Here is an 18,906-nt window from a genome sequence, read left to right as displayed (position 1 = left end):
TTTTACTATAATTGTTGCTTAAGCACTTTTACGTGATTCCTTCAGTTATATGTGGCTTACTTATCCTTATTTAGCTAAACGTAGGACGTTATTTTCTAGTGAAGGTGTTTAGTGTCAGATGGAATCCAGGCTTATTACTGCTTTTTCAGATTATTCTTGCAACTCTAATCAACATTTTATGACTACAGAAGCAAAGCAAGCAAAGAGCTTTACAGGTTACAATTGAGTAATCGCCTTACCCACCAGTTCATCATCTGCGGAGAACTTTTTTACTGCATCCGCACGATTTGCCTAGGATTTCAAGATAAGGCACCCTGCTTCCCTTTAAGTAGTGCACCGAATTTTTTCATTTCAATCTACCGATTAAATCTAAAATCTGATCCAATCAGAGCTGCATAGCTCTTGAATTTGTGTGTTATCCGTGTACGTATTTCCTGATTGTCCTACTGGAAGTGTGACTCCAGCCACAACCGTGACCTGCTGACTTATTTCTTTGATCCAATCTCTAGTAAATGATGACTCAAATTCTGAAGCCATCATTTATTGAAACTAGTTCAAAGTTATTGCTCCAAAGTATCGTCACTCTTCTCATACTGATGCAGAAGGAAGGAGATTCTTCGGTGAGTGCTCTGTGATCCAAGATTTTCAATTTGAGATAAGAATAAGGTTATTATTGAGGCGTGTAACAATTTTTGGTCGTTGAACCACTTGTCATAATTGAGCTTTGGCGTTAGAGATGCATCAACTGTGGAAAGGGGCTCTGCCTGTGCAAAAATATCTTGTGACAGCAGTGAATGTTAGTAAATGCGCTTTACAGATAGACTGAGAGCTCCAGATTCCAATCTACCTGAATAATTAAATTCAGAAGGATTTTTGAATTGAGTTCATATCGAATCTCAGTGGGAGAATAATATACAGTGTAAGCGAAAGAATATCAATGGTAAGGTTGGGTTGGTGTCTTAGGTTAGTGAAATGCAATGGCAGGTTCTGAAATCTTGTTTTTCAGTTGCTCTTTACATGAGTCACCTTTGAAAATCAAGTTTAAGAAAAACACACATAGGTAGGCAAACAGTGGTAGGTAGCTTGCCTATTTTCTTCCTGTCTTGCTCATGGACTCGGAGAGCAGTCGGAAAGAGGGGTGAGAAACAGGATTTCAGCGCGTGTCTCTGGGAATGTGGAAATTCAAAATTTGTGAAGCGTCACCAGTTTGTTGAGATTGTCACCGTCCGTTGCCTCAAGAGGATTTAGACGCTTCTGCTTCAGCGATACATTGTTGACCTATCAATATCCGCTTATTTTGATCATATTTTGAAGGAGCGATTCCCATAAGTATTCCCGATTAGTTATTTGTTTCACTACAATAATGGCAGACATACAATCTTTACGACACCATGGAGTGAAGGTGTGGTGCTTTACCGGATTAGCACTCCTACACTTTCAATGCCTATATCTACCTATTGTAAGATCATTAGAAGCTCAATAAACAATATGATGAATTTCTGCGCCTGCCACAATTATTTTTAACATCACTAAAATTACCTATGGCAACTTTTCTGAACTCAGAATATAAGCTCGAGCATGATTTGGAGGGTTGTTGAGATTAGGTATTCATTCAATTTTAAAGATGAACGTAAAATGATTAAACATCTACTGTCATTTTTCCAACTGTTGCTCAGAAAGTCAGTAAAGGCTTTTCTAGTGAAGATGAAGCCTCCGCTTATATATTGTGGAAAAATTGAACATACACAGGATAAAAGAGTAATACCTAATAATTTATTGAATCAATTCATAGTGGAAAAATGAAGTATAGCTTGTGAAAATGGCGCCAACATGAAATTCAAGTTCAATCGAAAATATGCGCATAAACAGCGCCAAAATCGGAAAGTTTGATTTCCCGCGGAAGTCGGGTTACAGCGCCCGCATAAACCCGACGGAGGAAACTTGCATTACAAACTCGGGTTTCGTGAAACCCCGGTTTCGAGCCTCGCATAAACGTAGCTAATGGAGTTTGAGCACCGTTTAATCTGTATGGCTTCATGATACAGCCTTGCCCTGAAATTGGGTTCCCTGACAAGTACTTCCGGATTTTTGAAGTTAAAACTGTGCTGTTGTTCTTGGCTGTGTTGGTGCAAAGCAGTTTTCTCCTTTTTGTCATACTTGTGTGACCGTATTCGTTCCCCTAGGTAGCGTTTGGTATGACCTATATAGGCAACATTGCAATCCAGACAGTTTATCTTGTAAACAACACCGGAGGTCTTTTCAGTCGGTACTGTACTCTTCAATTTCGAGAAAAACCGTTTATTCGAATTTGGGTTACTGAAAACTGGAAAGAAGTTATAGGGCTTCCAGCACTTTTTCAATAACTCAAGCCCTATAACTTCTTTCCAGTTTTCAGTAACCCAAATTCGAATAAACGGTTTTTCTCGAAATTGAAGAGTACAGTACCGACTGAAAAGACCTCCGGTGTTGTTTACAAGATAAACTGTCTGGATTGCAATGTTGCCTATATAGGTCATACCAAACGCTACCTAGGGGAACGAATACGGTCACACAAGTATGACAAAAAGGAGAAAACTGCTTTGCACCAACACAGCCAAGAACAACAGCACAGTTTTAACTTCAAAAATCCGGAAGTACTTGTCAGGGAACCCAATTTCAGGGCAAGGCTGTATCATGAAGCCATACAGATTAAACGGTGCTCAAACTCCATTAATTTCAGAACTGACACCGATGTACTGGGCACGGCGTACAGTGCTTTCTTCTGATTGTTTACGTGTGCTATCTATTTACTCCTCGCGGTGACGGGCTCTCTTTGTTTATAGTCAGTTTTCAAGCAGTTATACGAGTCGGAGTTTCGTGGTGGCCACCGTTGTAGTTTTAGTTCTCGTGTTTTTAAAAGTTTTTATTTTTCCGCGTAGACATTCGACGATTTTAACATTTCGCGTGGACAATCGATCAGTTTTATGAATAGTTTTTAAGTTATAATGTGTGCCTGCCTGAGGATGCCCCCCATGCGGGGCGAAACGTTGCGGATGCGTAGGAACTAATGTTTCGATTTTTTATGGCTGCAAGCTGAATAAATAAGGTAAATTTCACACATATATATATATATATATTAATTACATAAAATGCACATAATTGTTTTTTTAAGTGTCAGTAGACACCCTGATTTTACAGATTTTGGCACTACGATACAGGGTTGCCAGGGCTTGATCTTTAGCTGCTACTTGCAGGCATTCTGTCTCCCCTTTCAGGTGTCCGTTCGTCAGCCATAATACTGACTTGGCTGCATCTATTTCTTCCTTTGCAATCGTTCTGGGATATTGTCCGTGCATAAGCCTCTGCTTCCATTTCTCTTCTAAGTTGCGGCTGATCTTTTTCTTAGCCTCCTTAGTTCTCTTTTTTGGTGCAAAAGCCGCTGTGTGGACAACATTCTCCTCTGCAGAGTAATTTTGGATCTGTTTTCCAATGCACCCCTTGGCTGGGGCTTTTCGATCTTTTTGCAACACCATCGTGATGTAAGGATCTTCTGCTGCTTTCTCTTCTTCTAAATAGTGTTTTATATTTATCAGGCAGGACTTGAACGCAGCTTTTACTTGCCTAAGGCCTCTCCCTTCTTTTTTCTTGTCACGTAGAGTCTGTGAACGTCCGCTGATGGGTGATGCAGCTTGTGAGAGGTCAGCGCTTTCCATGTTTTTGTGTCAATGGCTCTTACATCTTTTTTGGACCATTCCACTATACCGAAGCTGTACTCCAATACTGGAAGCTTAAACGTACCAATCGCGGTCATCTTATTGTTGGCCGATAGCTCGGTTTTCAGAACTGTCCGCACTCTCCTCAGATATTCTTTCCGGAGTCTATCCTTCATTTCACTATGTGCTATGGTGTCGCTCTCATCTACACCAAGGTAAATGTAGATTTCACCTTCTCATAGCTGTTTGATTTCCAGATCCGGTTTTATTTCAATGTTTTCACTAAAAGAATAAATACCATCGGTGAAAACTTCTTTGGCGCATTTCTCTAAGCCGAACTCCATACATATATCCTTACTGAGCTTTTTCTTTTCTCTCAACCGCACTTCTAGGTCCTCTCCCCCACCGGCCAATAGTTTCAAATCATTCACGAAGAATACTAAATGCACTTCTGTCTCTGGATTCCGGACTTTATATCCTCGTCTGAGCGCTTTAAGCATACGAGATAATGGTGACATGCAGATGATAAATAGAAGAGGCAATAGAGAGTCCCCTTGGTATATTCCCCTTTTTATTGCTATAAGCTCCGTTGATATTAATTTCCCTTCTATGTTCACTTGAAGTTGGGTGGCCCAAGTTTGCATCATGTTTGCGAGGGCACTCATCACTTTTTGGTTGACTTCTATCATTTGTAAGAACCTTAAAATCCAGGAGTGTGGTACACTGTCAAAGGCTTTTTTGTAATCAATCCAGGCCATTGCTAGGTTTCGTTTGTTTTTTTTACAATCTTCAACGACCCATCTTGATATTAGCAGCTGGTCTAGACACCCTCTTGCTCCCTTTCGGCAGCCCCTCTGCTCTATTGGCAGTGCTCCGGTTCTATCTGCAAGTGTGTAGATCCTTTCAGCTAGCCTGCCTAAAGGTTCCTATCCTTAGATGACGAGGGATGGGGGTGCTTATGGTGTGTGGGAACATCCCGGGTGTACTTGCGTTGTTCCACTTAGTTGATGACCTTTCGGAGGATTCTGGCAGTGCCTAATAAAGCAGACTTCTGGGCTAATACTAGCAAATGCTTCTCAGGAATTTCGTTCTCTAGTTTAGTCCAGTCTTTAGAGACTGCTCCGGTGGCTGCAATCACAAACGGAATGACTCTGGTTTTGGTTTTCCACATTCTGCTGATTTCAATTTCTAGATCTTTATATTTTAATTTCTTCTTAGCTTCCTTTTTTGTGATGTTCCTGTCTGCTGGAATAGAAACGTCAATCAGCAAACATGTTTGCTCCTTCCTACGAAGGATGATGTTATGATTATTATCAATATTATTATTTATCCTTTATTCACTTAATTTTTACATGTACCTGATTTGTACCTTAATGTAAAAAATAAGTGAATAAAGGATAAATAAAATGATTAGAGTTGGGTCGAAATGGATTTTCTGGGTCACCGGATACGAATACGGGTATGTATTTTTTGTATCGGGCCAGAGCTGGATATCGGATAATTCGCTGAGGTATGCGCCTAAAGCCGGATAATACCGGATCCCGATTGTGCTTTTCGCGCGAGAAAAATCTCCCAATTTCGCGCTTGGGACAAGTGGCACACTGTGTATTACACCATCAAGACCCTCATCCACGACGTATATACCATCGAACATGCAACCTTCATATTTTTCAAAGATACGCTATGAGTCATCCCGCTAAAATGAATACTAAAAAACAAGACCTGGCAAATTAGCAGCATGGCTTTCATTGGCTTCATGGTGTGATGGGCCAGATGAATGTAATGCGCAGAAAGAGAGATATTATTAGAGGTGTACCTAACCAAGACAAAAGTGGAAAACAGCGCTTTGGTGCTGCAATAACAAGCTGCATACTGCAACATTACAATAATTATTGCAGAGTTACACTCGGACTAGAAACATTACCAACAGGGAACTTATGCACATGTTGGTGGCATTGTTTTTTTTCATCTCTTCCACCTGCATCTTCTTCTTTGAAAGTGAAACACTCGGACTTTCGGAATTAAGGATCACGTTGCAATCATGTAAATGTGCGGGAAATGTCCTTCAATCCGGTGATAACAAGTTTCGAAAAGGTGAAAAAATACAATGACTACTTGAAGTGCGCCGAAAAATGCCAAAATATCATCAAATATTTCTCAAAATTTTCACGGCCGTAAAAGCACTATCCGGCGGGTCTAAAAACCGGATATCGCGATTATCCGGCCGGATGCGGATACCCAGGATAATCGCTGGAAACCCGCCCCACCTCCATAAATAATAATAATAATACTAATAATAATGACAAGATAATGATAACGATAACGATAACGATAACAATAATAATAGTAATAATAATAATAATAATAATAATAATAATAATAATAATAATAATAATAATAATAATAATAACCGAGAAAGAATCTAAATTAACCGGTTGATTTGTTACCGAGAAAGCTGGAGAACTGGGTAGGTAAACCGCTACATGGCCGCCACGTCAACCTGGTGCAGCAAGAGCATGTGAATCAGGCTAAGTCATATCTATGGCTCATGAAGGGACAGCTTTACCCAGAGACGGAGGGGTTCGCAATTGCTATCCAGGATCAGGTAATTGGTACAAGGAACTATAGGAAGTATATCACGAAGGAAAACACAGGTAGCGACAAGTGTAGAAGATGTAATGCGGCCCCTGAAACAATAGATCATATCACTTCTGCCTGTGCTCAGCTTGCGGCGAAGGAATATACGGAGAGTCATGACACCATGGGAAAAATAGTGTATCAAGCCTTGGCAAGTAATTGCGATCTGTTGGAGAATCCGGAACCTTACTATCGGTATAATCCGCCACCTGTACTTGAGAATCAGCGATATCGCCTGTATTGGAACAACCCAGTCCTAACTGATAGGATGGTTATGGCTAATAGACCTGACGTCATCTTGATAGATGAACAGGCGCGTGTTGTGCAGCTCTTGGATTTTAGCATCCCTAACGGACACAATTTGTTGTCGAAGTATGAGGAAAAGATATCAAAATATATGCCTCTCTCTGTGGAAATTAAGAGAATTTGGGCCATGGACATTGTCTATACAGGGTGTACCAAAAGTCCGTCCCACCCCTGCTAACTTTTGAACGAATTGAGCTAGGGTAATGAAACTTTGGGAATGTTCCTATCTCAAAGGGGACCATCTTTCAGGGGGGTCAAAATTTTGGTCCCCCCTCAGGGGAGGCGCGCGGGGCCCCCATCTTTTTTTTTCAAATGGCAACCCCTATCTTGTGATACATCATTCGAAAGAACATAAAAAACTAAGAATTTTGGCGCAAACCGCAGATCAATATCTTAATTTTTGACCGAGTTATGATAGGTCAAAGGTCAAATTTGACCTATTTTCAAAAAATCATAACTCCGGTTCAAATTATAGTAAAGAAAAAAATAAAACGGGAAAATTTACTAAATTGTGTCCGCTTTTAAGTAAAAATTGCAGAAATCACTTCGCTGTAATTTTAAGGGGGGGGGGGGGCTCGGACCCCCAAATACGTCAATTCCAAGGTCATTCAATTTTCCCGCGAAAAAAGGCAATTTCCCCTAGATTTGCCTCCACATTATCTCAGTAAGGTCAAAATTAGTTCAACAATACGTTGGTAAGTCCCCAAATTTCCGGAAAAGTTAAAAAAAAAACGAAATTTAAGGTGATTAAATTTGACCGTTTAAATTTCGTTTTTTTTTAACTTTTCCCGAAATTTGGGGACTTGCCAACGTAATATTGAACTAATTTTGACCTTACTGAGATAATGTGGAGGCAAATCTAGGGGAAATTGCCTTTTTTCGCGGGAAAATTGAATGACCTTTGAATTGACGTATTTGGGGGTCCGAGCCCCCCCCCCCCCTTAAAATTACAGCGAAGTGATTTCTGCAATTTTTACTTAAAAGCGGACACAATTTGGTAAATTTTCCCGTTTTATTTTTTTCTTTACGATAATTTGAACCGGAGTTATGATTTTTTGAAAATAGGTCAAATTTGACCTTTGACCTATCATAACTCGGTCAAAAAGTAAGATATTGATCTGCGGTTTGCGCCAAAATTCTTAGTTTTTTATGCTCTTTCGAATGATGTATCACAAGATAGGGGTTGCCATTTGAAAAAAAAAAGTTGGGGGCCCCGCGCGCCCCCCCTGAGGGGGGACCAAAATTTTGACCCCCCCCCCCCCCGAAAGATGGTCCCCTTTGAGATAGGAACATTCCCAAAGTTTCATTACCCTAGCTCAATTCGTTCAAAAGTTAGCAGGGGTGGGACGGACTTTTGGTACACCCTGTATTAGGCCTATTATCATGTCCGTCACAGGAGTCGTACCGGAGAGCCTAATTAAACACCTAAAAGAGCTGAAACTCCCGGATCACCTTCTCCACACCATGCAGAAGTCAGTTATTCTCAGCACCTGCAATATAGTTCGGAGTTTCCTTAACATGGAATAGTCCCCTCTCTTTCATCTGTCTAATTTTTTTTTTGGTTTTTAGTTTTCTATTCTTGATTATCTTAATTGTTAGGGCATAAACAGGACCCAAGACTCTAGTCTTTGACTCGTCTTGGGCTCTTAATACCAGGAAAAATCCTGTGAGAGAAAAAAAAAAAAAAAAAAAAAAAAAATAATAATAATAATAATAATAATAATAATAAATCTGCAGGGAGGACTGCCTATGGTCTGGGGTATTGACGCACCTCCTTTCCCGAGTTACTCTGGACGCACACTCTATGTGCCAAGGAGTACTTAATGAACAGCCCAACCCGGGGTGTTATGCGAACCGCGCCCATCGGGTCCCTTGGCACCAGGGCGCCTAAGTTGGTGTCGACCTACAGAGCCCTGGGATACCAGGTGCCCTCCCAGAGTTAATATAGCCTTACCCGGAAAGAGGTTACGGGTGGACCCTCTTAAATCCTCATCTTACTCGTGGGAACAAATATGGAAACGCGCAACTCTAAAGCAAGAAAAACCCAAAACTACAAAGGAAAAACCGACCGAACCGATGATAATGCAGAAGAATTGACTCAGGTCTCTGGGACAACACGGAAAAGAACGCAGAAACAGCAGAATCAGCTGAATCAAACACCACAGGCCCAAAGCCCACCACCAACTAGCCCGGCCGGTAAGAACACAAACGCACAGCGTAGGCAAGCAACAGAGCGAGTGAAGTGGACCACAGAAGAGTATAAAGAAATAATATGGTGCTACTGGTACATCAAAGAGAGCACTCAAAGCTGCAATATAAACGCCAACTATGACCTCTGGAGAAAAAGGAATCCGAACACCCGCCCGCATATCGATGCAAACAAGCTCGCCACACAAAGACGATTCATTGCGAAAAACCAAAAACTAAGTGAGGCACAAATTGAAGAAATCAAAGCTGATGTAGCCGCAAACCTAGCAACACAATGTGAACCGGGTGTCACCAGAAAAACCCAAAATACCAATAACAACCAAAACTCCCCTACCACAATGAATAATGCAGCCAACCACACCCAGAGAGTACAATGGACCGAAGAGGAATACAAAGAAGTCATATGGTGCCATTGGTTTGTTAAGGAAAACACGGGCATCCACAACATAAAGGCCACCTACGAGCTATGGAGGCAACGAAACCCTAATGCCCGCCTGCATCTCAACGCTAATAAGCTAGCCACGCAACGAAGATACATCGAGAACAAGAAAAAACTAACCGAACAACAGCTTCAAGAAATTAAAGACGATGTTCACTCCACCATAGAAGCATCCACTGACCAACACACAACTGAAAGCTCACCAGGTGATGCCACAAACGACGAGAACCGCCCGTCGAGACGGAATGATCCAACTGACACCAGGGAATCAGAGCCAACGCCAGACATACCTCAAACCAACGAAACTCCCAGAAGAAGTAAGCAGCTAAGAATACCATCTCCAGAGCCAGAACACGAAACAACTCCCCAAGAGCAGAACACGGCGAGCACACTAGAAACAACGACCTCTACATCAAAGCTAAGAAGCGTGTATCAAGAAGTTCTCGAGATGAATCTGGAAGAAAGAGAGCCGATAAGGAAAATAAAGGGGGCGAAAAAAGACCAAGAAATCATCATGCGAACTAACAATGAAGTACAAAATATGCTTGAGAGCGAAGAAAATCTCGACCTGTGGAAAATCAACTGCTTGCTCTACGCTGCAGCCCTCACAATCAGTGACGAGTCGAACGGCCCAAAAGGAACTAAAATGAACAAGAAAGAAAGTAAGCCCCTATGGCAAAAAAGAATTGAGTTCAGAATCCAAGATCTGAGGAGGAACCTTTCAGTACTAGCTAACTTCAAAATAACGAGCAAGGAAAAAGGACAACAGACAACCCACAAAGTCCAGTCAATCCTGGATAAATACACCGCGGAAGGAGAAGAAAGCAGTATAGACAATGTAATGGAGCAACTGAGGCAACGTATTGCTGTCTTTAGCCAAAGAATAAGAAGATACCAGAAAAGATCAAATCAATTCTCTCACAACAGAAGCTTCGAAACCAACTGCAAAAGCTTCTACAGGAACATCAAAGGTGACTCCTCCGACATCGGTGAAACCCCAGAGAAAGAAAAGGTGGAAGAGTTCTGGAAAGGAATCTACGAAGTCCCTACTCAGCACAACTCGGAGGCTGGGTGGATCAAAGACTCAGAGGTCACGAACAACAAAATGGAATGGACAGATCTCGGTGATGATGAACTGATAACTACCATAAAAAACCTTGCAAACTGGAAAGCACCCGGCCCAGATAAGATACAAAGCTTCTGGTTCAAAAAAATCCCTAGCATCCATAAGTACCTAACAGCCGAGTACAATAAATTACTGAACGGGAAAGAATTCCCACCATGGCTGGCCAAAGGGACTACATATCTGATAGCAAAGAATAGAGAAACGGCAAATCCCAAAAACTATAGGCCCATAACCTGCCTCAACATAGCGTATAAGATCTTCACGGCACTCTATGGCCGGAAAAACGTACAAATACCTAGAAAGTGCCAAACTACTCCCTATAGAGCAGAAAGGGTGCCGCAAAGGAGCTAAAGGGTGCCTTGACCAACTCTTAATATCCAAAACCATCATTGAGGACTGCAGGAAGAACAAGAAGAACCTATCGATCGCATGGCTGGACTACCAAAAAGCCTTCGACAGCATGCCTCACAGCTGGATCATCCGTGCACTGGAACTCATGGGAGTGCACCCGAATATAGTAAACGCCTGTAAGAACATGATGGAGCACTGGTCAACATGCATCCAACTAAGAGGAAAAACAGATACAATTATCACCTCTGAAATTAAAATAAGACGAGGAATCTACCAAGGGGACGCGTTCTCCCCCTTCTGTTCTGCGTTGGATTAATACCCCTCTCTACACGACTAAACAACATGAACAATGGATATAACATCAAGGCAGGCCATAAACAACTGACGCACCTCCTGTATATGGATGATCTGAAACTGTTCAGCAGCAGCGACGAGAAACTGCAAAATCAACTCGAGACGGTGAAAGAATTCAGTGACGACATAGGTATGAAATTTGGCCTAGATAAGTGTGCCAAGGTAACCTTCAAGAAAGGTAAATACATCCACGGAGAAAACATGGATATAGACGTCGACACCAGCATCCGACAGTTAGACCCAGGTGAAACATACAAATACCTCGGAATGGAAGAAAGTATAGGTATCCAACATAAGACAATAAAAGAAAAGGTAAAGAGAGAATACATACGACGAGTAAGAGCAGTACTAAAGACAGAGCTAACGGCAAAAAACAAGATAACTGCAATCGGAGCGCTAGCCGTACCCGTTCTACAGTACGGATTTGCAATTCTGAATTGGAAAATAAAAGAAATAAAAGCGCTAGACATAAAAACAAGAAAATGTCTGACAATGCATAAAATGCACCACCCATCCGCAGACGTTGACAGGCTATACGTGAGCAGAAAACTAGGAGGACGAGGACTTAGGCAAATTGAATCAACATACAAATCTTCCATCATCAATGCGAAGTACTACCTCCAGGAAAAAAAAAACGAAGACCCTTTTCTCAAAGCCGTATATGCCGTCAACCTTGCTCTAGACAAAGACCACATTGCGAAAGAAGCAAACATTTGAAGCCGAGCTCGGAGAAAACTTTGAAGTGGCCCCCATAAACAGCAGGAAGCAAAAAATCAAAAAGAAAATCTCAGAAAGCATCAGAACCAAATGGAAAGGAAAGATCATGCACGGACAGTATCCACTGATGCTAGAAAATGACTCTATCGAGAGTAATCTCTCTACCATCTGGCTCAGTAAAGGTGTACTAAAAGCAGAAACAGAGAGCCTAATTGTAGCGGCACAGGATCAAGCCTTAAACACAAGGTACCGAGAGAGGAAAATCCACAAGAAACATGTGAATAGCAAATGCAGAATCTGCCATCAGTTCGAAGAAACCATTGAGCACATAACATCAGGTTGCCCAATTCTAGCCCAAAAGGACTATATCGAGAGACACGACAGAGTATGCACCCAACTTCACTACAGCCTCTGCAAAGAATATGAAATCGAAGTCGACGCAGATAAACGGTATGAACACAAACCGAAAAACACTGCAACAACCAGAGATGGATGGACAACGATCCTGTGGAACTTCCCTATCAGAACCGATAGAACTGTTGAGGCAAACAGACCGGACATCATCCTACGTAGGAAAGGCCAAACGTGTCTGCTGATTGACGTTTCTATTCCAGCAGACAGGAACATCGAAAGAAAGGAAGCTGAGAAGAAACTAAAGTATAAAGACCTAGAGATCGAAATCAGCAGGATGTGGAAGACCAAAACCCGAGTCATACCCTTTGTGATAGGAGCTACCGGAACAGTCTCCAAAGACTGGACTAAACTGAAGAACGAAATCCCTGGGAAACATTCGGTAGTATTGTCCCAGAAGTCTGCTGTGTTAGACACTGCTAGAATCCTCCAGAAGGTCTTAAGCTAGGTGGAGTAGCGCGAATACACCTAGAACTTTCCCACACACCAAAAACACCCCTACCCCCTACCACCTCAGGAAAGAAACCTTTAACCTTGGACAGTTCATATTGTCAGAAAGGTGATGGGCTGAGTTACCTAAGAAATGAGGTACACTTTTGATGACTTGGTCATGGGGAGGGGGGGAGGGTTTGTAAGAGGGTGAAAACGTAAGGGGAGGGAGAAAAGAAAGTGACTGTCTTTAAGGCGTGGAAAAAGTTAAAATAATAATAATCAGAACCATGCAGAAGTCAGTAATTCTCAGCACCTGCAATACAGTCAGGAGTTTCCTTAAGATGCCTTAAGATTGTCCTTTCTCTTTTATTGTTCTTATCTCTCTTTTCGATTTCTTAGTTTTCTATTCGGAAAAATTTTATTGCTTAGGGCATGAAAAGGACCCCAATAGTTTCCTCGATTCGTTTTTGGTTCTTAATATTGAGAGAAATCCTGTGAGGTAAAAAAAAATATCATAATCATGGTAACCATCTACATATTATTTGTGTATGCGTACTGCATTATAGCGCTCTGTGACACTTAACTGCAACTGAAATTTGCCAAGGCTCAGATTTTCGAGGAGCTATTATCTCTCCATCTATTTTGAATCATCAATGACGTATTTTAAGGGGGGTCTCTATGCTTGCAAAAAAATAAGTTAAGGTCTGCCCCCCCCCCCCTGCCCTCAAGGAGGTTCCTCTGAAATTTTTGGGGGGGGGGGGGTAGCAAACAATAATTCCCTTTCACCCAGAGACGTCTTCCAAGTTTACCATCTTTACCTTTATCCGGTCAGAAGTTAGAGAGGGTGGAAGGGACTTCTTGGATCCATCTGCATATCGACGGTGTAAGTCGGCAATAGGGTGGCCCAGATTTGGCAATGTCGGAATTCTTTCGGTCTTACCCCCTGGAACTGATCCATTTGATCAAAAAACACTCTCTGCCAAGTTTCAGCCAATTCGGATAATATTAATCCGTGCCGACAGAGCCATCTTTTTTATATGGGATCTTATATTGAAAAACACCTTTTTTCAGAAAAATCCATTCCCTGGTAAATGTGTAATTCCTAGAAAAAATCTGAGGTCATATTCGGTTTTAGCAGGAAAAATTAAGTGGGATAAGTCGTATTGGTCACCTTAAAAAAAAATTCTTTACCCCTCGTCATAGTGGTGAAACAACTGAAACATCCAGAAAACGCCAAAAAAGGATAAAATGACGGTGATAAATCTCAAATAATTACAGGGGTCTGCATCCGAAAATAAAGCTCAACATAAGGTAGGTGTTTCATAAGTACTATTTTAGCTTAGTCCAAAAATGCTATCCATTTTCTCTTTTCCATCAGGATTTTCCGGAAATCAATTTTCTTGTAAAAAGAAGGTTTTTCGGTTTGCATCTCGCCAGACGAAGACCAATGGTAGGTAGTAAAACGGCTGACAAGGGGAGCTTCCCAAGTGTAACCGGAATTTCGAGTTGAAATTTCGCATGAAGATACTAGAGATGATATTAGGGATGCCGTATTTTTTCGTTTTTTCGAATGGGGTCGGGAAAGCCCTCAAAAAAAGGGCTAAAGATGCGGAAAAAACGCGCGCGCTAGCGGCACAAGGTAAACATAGGTGATAGAGGCTCTGTATCCTTATCAGTACCGCATGGCCAAACGGTAGCGCGCTCGCCTCGCAGGCGGGAGGTCCGAGGATCGGTTCCTGATTACCGCTCGTAATTTTATTTTACTTTATGCTTGTTTATTTTTCACTTACTTTATTTTGCACCATTCGCTCCGCAAACCGACTTACGAGGTAGAACACGTAGTGACTGAAGATTTTTTACATATGCTGATAAAAACTCGAAGTTTCTCTTGGATTGATACGTTATATATAATTGAATGAACAAAACACTCTAAAACTCACCAAATTTCGTTGCCAAGCTGACTTTCCGGAGTATCAGTCGAATCTGTATCTGTATCTGACGGATACTCCGGAAAGTCAGCTTGGCAACGAAATTTGGTGAGTTTTAGAGTGTTTTGTTCATTCAATTATATAGGTATAACGTTTCAATCCAAGAGAAACTTCGAGTTTTTATCAGCATATGTAAAAAATCTTCAGTCAGTACGTGTTCTACCTCGTAAGTCGGTTCGCGGAGCGAATGGTGCAAAATAAAGTAAGTGAAAAATAAACAAGCATAAAGTAAAATAAAATTACGAGCGGTAATCAGGAACCGATCCTCGGACCTCCCGCCTGCGAGGCGAGCGCGCTACCGTTTGGCCATGCGGTACTGATAAGGATATAGAGCCTCTATCACCTACGTTTTACCTTGTTCCGCTAGCGCGCGCGTTTTTTCCGCATCTTTAGCCCTTTTTTTGAGGGCTTTCCCGACCCCATTCGAAAAAACGAAAAAATACGGCATCCCTAAAATCATCTCTAGTATCTTCATGCGAAATTTCAACTCGAAATTCCGGTTACACTTGGGAAGCTCCCCTTGTGAGTCTACAAAATTTGCTGTCAGGACACCTCTTACATAGAATCAATGTGCCAGGAAAGTGCAGAAAATGACTGGTTCCTATACTTCTTCAGACGTTCGGCTGATGAGTTAAGAAATAACCTGTTTTCTCGTCGAAATTCACAAGTTTTCCAGGGTACTGAGTTTTTCCTGGAATATCCTTTTTTATACGAGAAAAATTTAGTTCCTCAGAAACTACTAATGGAATAGAAGGAAACTATTATCATTTTCGAATTCAACGTCCAAAAACACAACACAAATATATATTCCAAGTCGATCGCTTATTTCTTAAGAATTGAGTTTTCCCTGGAAAACGCTGTTTCTACGAGAAAGTCGATTTTCCGGGAAATCATGTAATGGAGAAATTTTGTCATCATTTTCGGACACAGCGTTAGAAAACAGAAAAAAGTATCTGACCCATGTCTATTCATCAGGCTAATTTCCTGGAAATCGAGTTTCTTTCGAGGTTTTTCTCGAAAAACCTTCTTTTTTACAAGAAAATTGATTTTCCGGAAAATCCTGATGGAAAAGATAAAAATGGATAGCATTTTTGGACTAAGCGTACAAAAGTACTTATGAAATACCTACCTTATGTTGAGCTTTATTTTCGGATGCAGGCCCCTGTAATTATTTGAGATTTATCACCGTCATTTTATCCTTTTTTAGCGTTTTCTGGATGTATCAGTTGTTTCACCGCTATAGCGAGGGGTAAAGAATTTTTTTTAAGGTGACCAATACGACTTATCCCACTCGATTTTTCCTGCTAAAACCGAATATGACCTCAGATTTTTTCTAGGAATTACACATTTACCAGGGAATGGATTTTTCTGAAAAAAGGTGTTTTTCAATGTAAAATCCCATGTAAAAAAGAAGGCTCTGTCGGCACGGGTTAATATTATCCGATTTGGCTGAAACTTGGTAGAGAGTGTTTTTTGATCAAATGGATCAGTTCTAGGGGATAAGACCAAAAAAATTCGCAAAATAAATTTTGCCGTGTATAATTGGGCCACCCTAGTCGGCATTCACATACCTTGGTTTGCGACGTTGCAGACTTCCTGTCATACTTTATTTTTTAAACAGAAAACTACTCAACGACAATTCTTTAAAACTGCAGTGATTTTTCTTCTCTGTGCGAAGAAAATTCTGCATAAATTTCAAGAAATGATGTCAATTTGTTCTCATTTAAAAAATAACATAGAGGCGGAGATTTTCAGACAGCGCAAACGAGTTATGTGATCGCCGACTTACACGGTCGATATAATTTATAATACACATACAGTAAAATGATAAATAATAAAAAAGTTATTTGTAATAAAATAATAATATATCTGAATTACCCTTGGGAAGGTCATTACTAGAGGCCTGCAGAAAGCGGTGTTCTGAGCTTGTCTTTTGCAATGGTAAAGTGATGTTTTCATAGGTCAACAAGGTAGTTTGAATTATGGTACCAGAATTATGTTTTTTGGGTGTAAAAACATTTTTCAGTCATATTTCAATCTGCCATTCATATTCCAATTCTGTGCTCCGCTGATTCCCCCTTGAGATCAGCTACTTGGTTTCATATACTTTCGTTAACCTCCCGGTCGGATTGTCAACAACGCACAGCTTCTAATTTTTGAGTCTTGTACTCAGCATCCTCTTGATCTTGGGTTATAATCACTTGATCATCAACTAAGCATAAGTTGAAACGAGTTTCTTCCTCATTCTGAGGGACATTCATTCACTCCTCTCAACACTTTCTCTGTCAGTCACGCACTGCATATTCAACGTAAATCTTAAACAAGGTGGGGGAAATGCAGCACCCTTGTTTGAACCCCTTCCTAACATAAAAACAAAAGTTTGGGTGCCTTGTCAGATAATTCATGCTAACGACTCCTAATATATAAATGCTTAATTGCGGTAATAAGCTTACTAGTAAAATTGGGTTTTTCAGGGCCAACTTATCTCACTTATGTTTATTCGAGCCCATCATAACATCCTCCTTTCAATTTTTCTTGTAAATGTTGTAGCTGGTCGTACCATTCATAAATAGTTGGTGGTTGCCACTTTAACATGAATCCCTAATGTTTGGATGTCAGAATAGGAAAAATTCTTGGATTTCAATAGAAAACATACTTGAAAAAGTTGTATTTTGGTTGATGAATGAAGCTCTCCAAGTAGAAGAGTTTATGGATCAACCCAAATTCAACATATTTTTGTACATTTTAACTATTTTGATAATTTATTCAAAGGAGGGTTAAAAATTAAAGTCAGGAAAGTTTGTTCTTGCCAGATACTAGATTTGGGTGAGAATGTGTTCAGAGTTTATAATATAGCAGCTTGTTGTTTCCTTCCAAAAATTACACACAGATCTACATAGTCAGATCTGTGAGAGAGAGGGGGTCTAATTGGTTTTATGCAGGGTGTCTCAGGCCACCTTTTTTTCGTGATCATTTTCGGTTGGACAAAGTCAGGGATCGCAGTGGTTTCATAGGGAACCGCCCCGAAGGAATCCGAATTTCACAATCCTGAAACCTCCTAGGAACCTTGCGGGGCCAGAAAGGTTATAGTCCTGGGGCCACGAAGTCACTTTCGTGTGCCACCCTGAAACTTTCAGGGTATCTTCTAGGATCTCTGGGACACCATCTTCCAGCAATTAAAATGTCTGTATCTCGGTACATCAAATTCAAAATGGCCGCCATGTGCAAAATCAAAGGGTCCAGAGGTGCTCCCAAAAATCCACGATTCACTCGAAAATGTTCACAGATACGCAAAATTGTCAAAGGACCAAAAATGTTCTACACAAAATTTTACCTGAGTTAATACCGGGTTTGACCTGTGAGCCCCTTAATTTTGAGGAAAAATTTACTTTTCCCCAAAAATTTCGAAAATTTTGAAAAATTCTAAATAATTTACAGGAGCATTTCTATAACTCCAGTGACTTAACTGCTTCAACTGAGTGCCAAAAAACTACTTCATACCTTCTACTTACATGATCCATCAAGTTCAAACCTGCAAAGCCCCGTCACTCCCAAGTCTAAATTGGAATTTTTCAGCAACTATTTTTTTAGGTTCCTTCGATTTTGGACATGGTGGCTATTTTGAATATATTGTCCTGGGATACAGACATTTTAATTGCCGGAAAAGGTGTCCCACGGACCTTCGAAGAAACCTTGAAAGTTTCAGGGTGGCATGCGAAAGTGACCTCGTGGCCCCTAGACTATAAGGAAAACTAAGTATTTAACAACGAACGTGAAATTTGAGAATCATTTTCCTCTTACCATGCCACTGAAAGTTAAAAATCTGTTGAAAAAAGCATATTTTTCGTAATCTCTCCAATTTTTCCGATCTTTTATGAAATTTCTGTTCTGAAGTTTCAAGATCTCATTTTCCTTGGAAATAGAGTCAGTTAAGCTCGGGAGGGATTTGCCTGCAAATAGTCGAATCTTACAGTTTTCGGTACGAGAAGAACGATGCGCACGTCAAAATTTCACGAAATATTGTCTCCGCGGAGATATAACGCTTCCTTTTTAGGGGTCCTCGAAAACATGTTTGAACCGACCGCCGTGAATTCTTGGATCTACGCGTCATAAGACGGGAAGATGGCGGCGGCGAAGCCGACCTGCTTACTACCACCACACTGTCATTGTTGACATCTCGATTTCGCGTTTGAGGTTAAGTGAGCTCTGTGTGAATGTTTCATATCCTACATACATCTGTATCGC

The 18,906-nt window shown here is 40.9% G+C and overlaps 1 protein-coding gene across 3 annotated transcripts in view; it reads left to right on the top strand.

Moving 5' to 3' along the window:
* The window catches only part of LOC109037801 (uncharacterized), a 171,976-nt gene that overhangs the window by 135,117 nt on the left and 17,953 nt on the right, over positions 1–18,906 (top strand). The gene's annotated exons all lie outside the window — the stretch shown is intronic.

The sequence above is a fragment of the Bemisia tabaci genome, chromosome 2 (assembly GCF_918797505.1).
Source record: "Bemisia tabaci chromosome 2, PGI_BMITA_v3".
NCBI classification, from domain to species: Eukaryota; Metazoa; Arthropoda; class Insecta; order Hemiptera; family Aleyrodidae; genus Bemisia; species Bemisia tabaci.
Note: the sequence above shows the minus strand (reverse complement) of the source record. Positions and strands in the feature narration are given on the sequence as shown.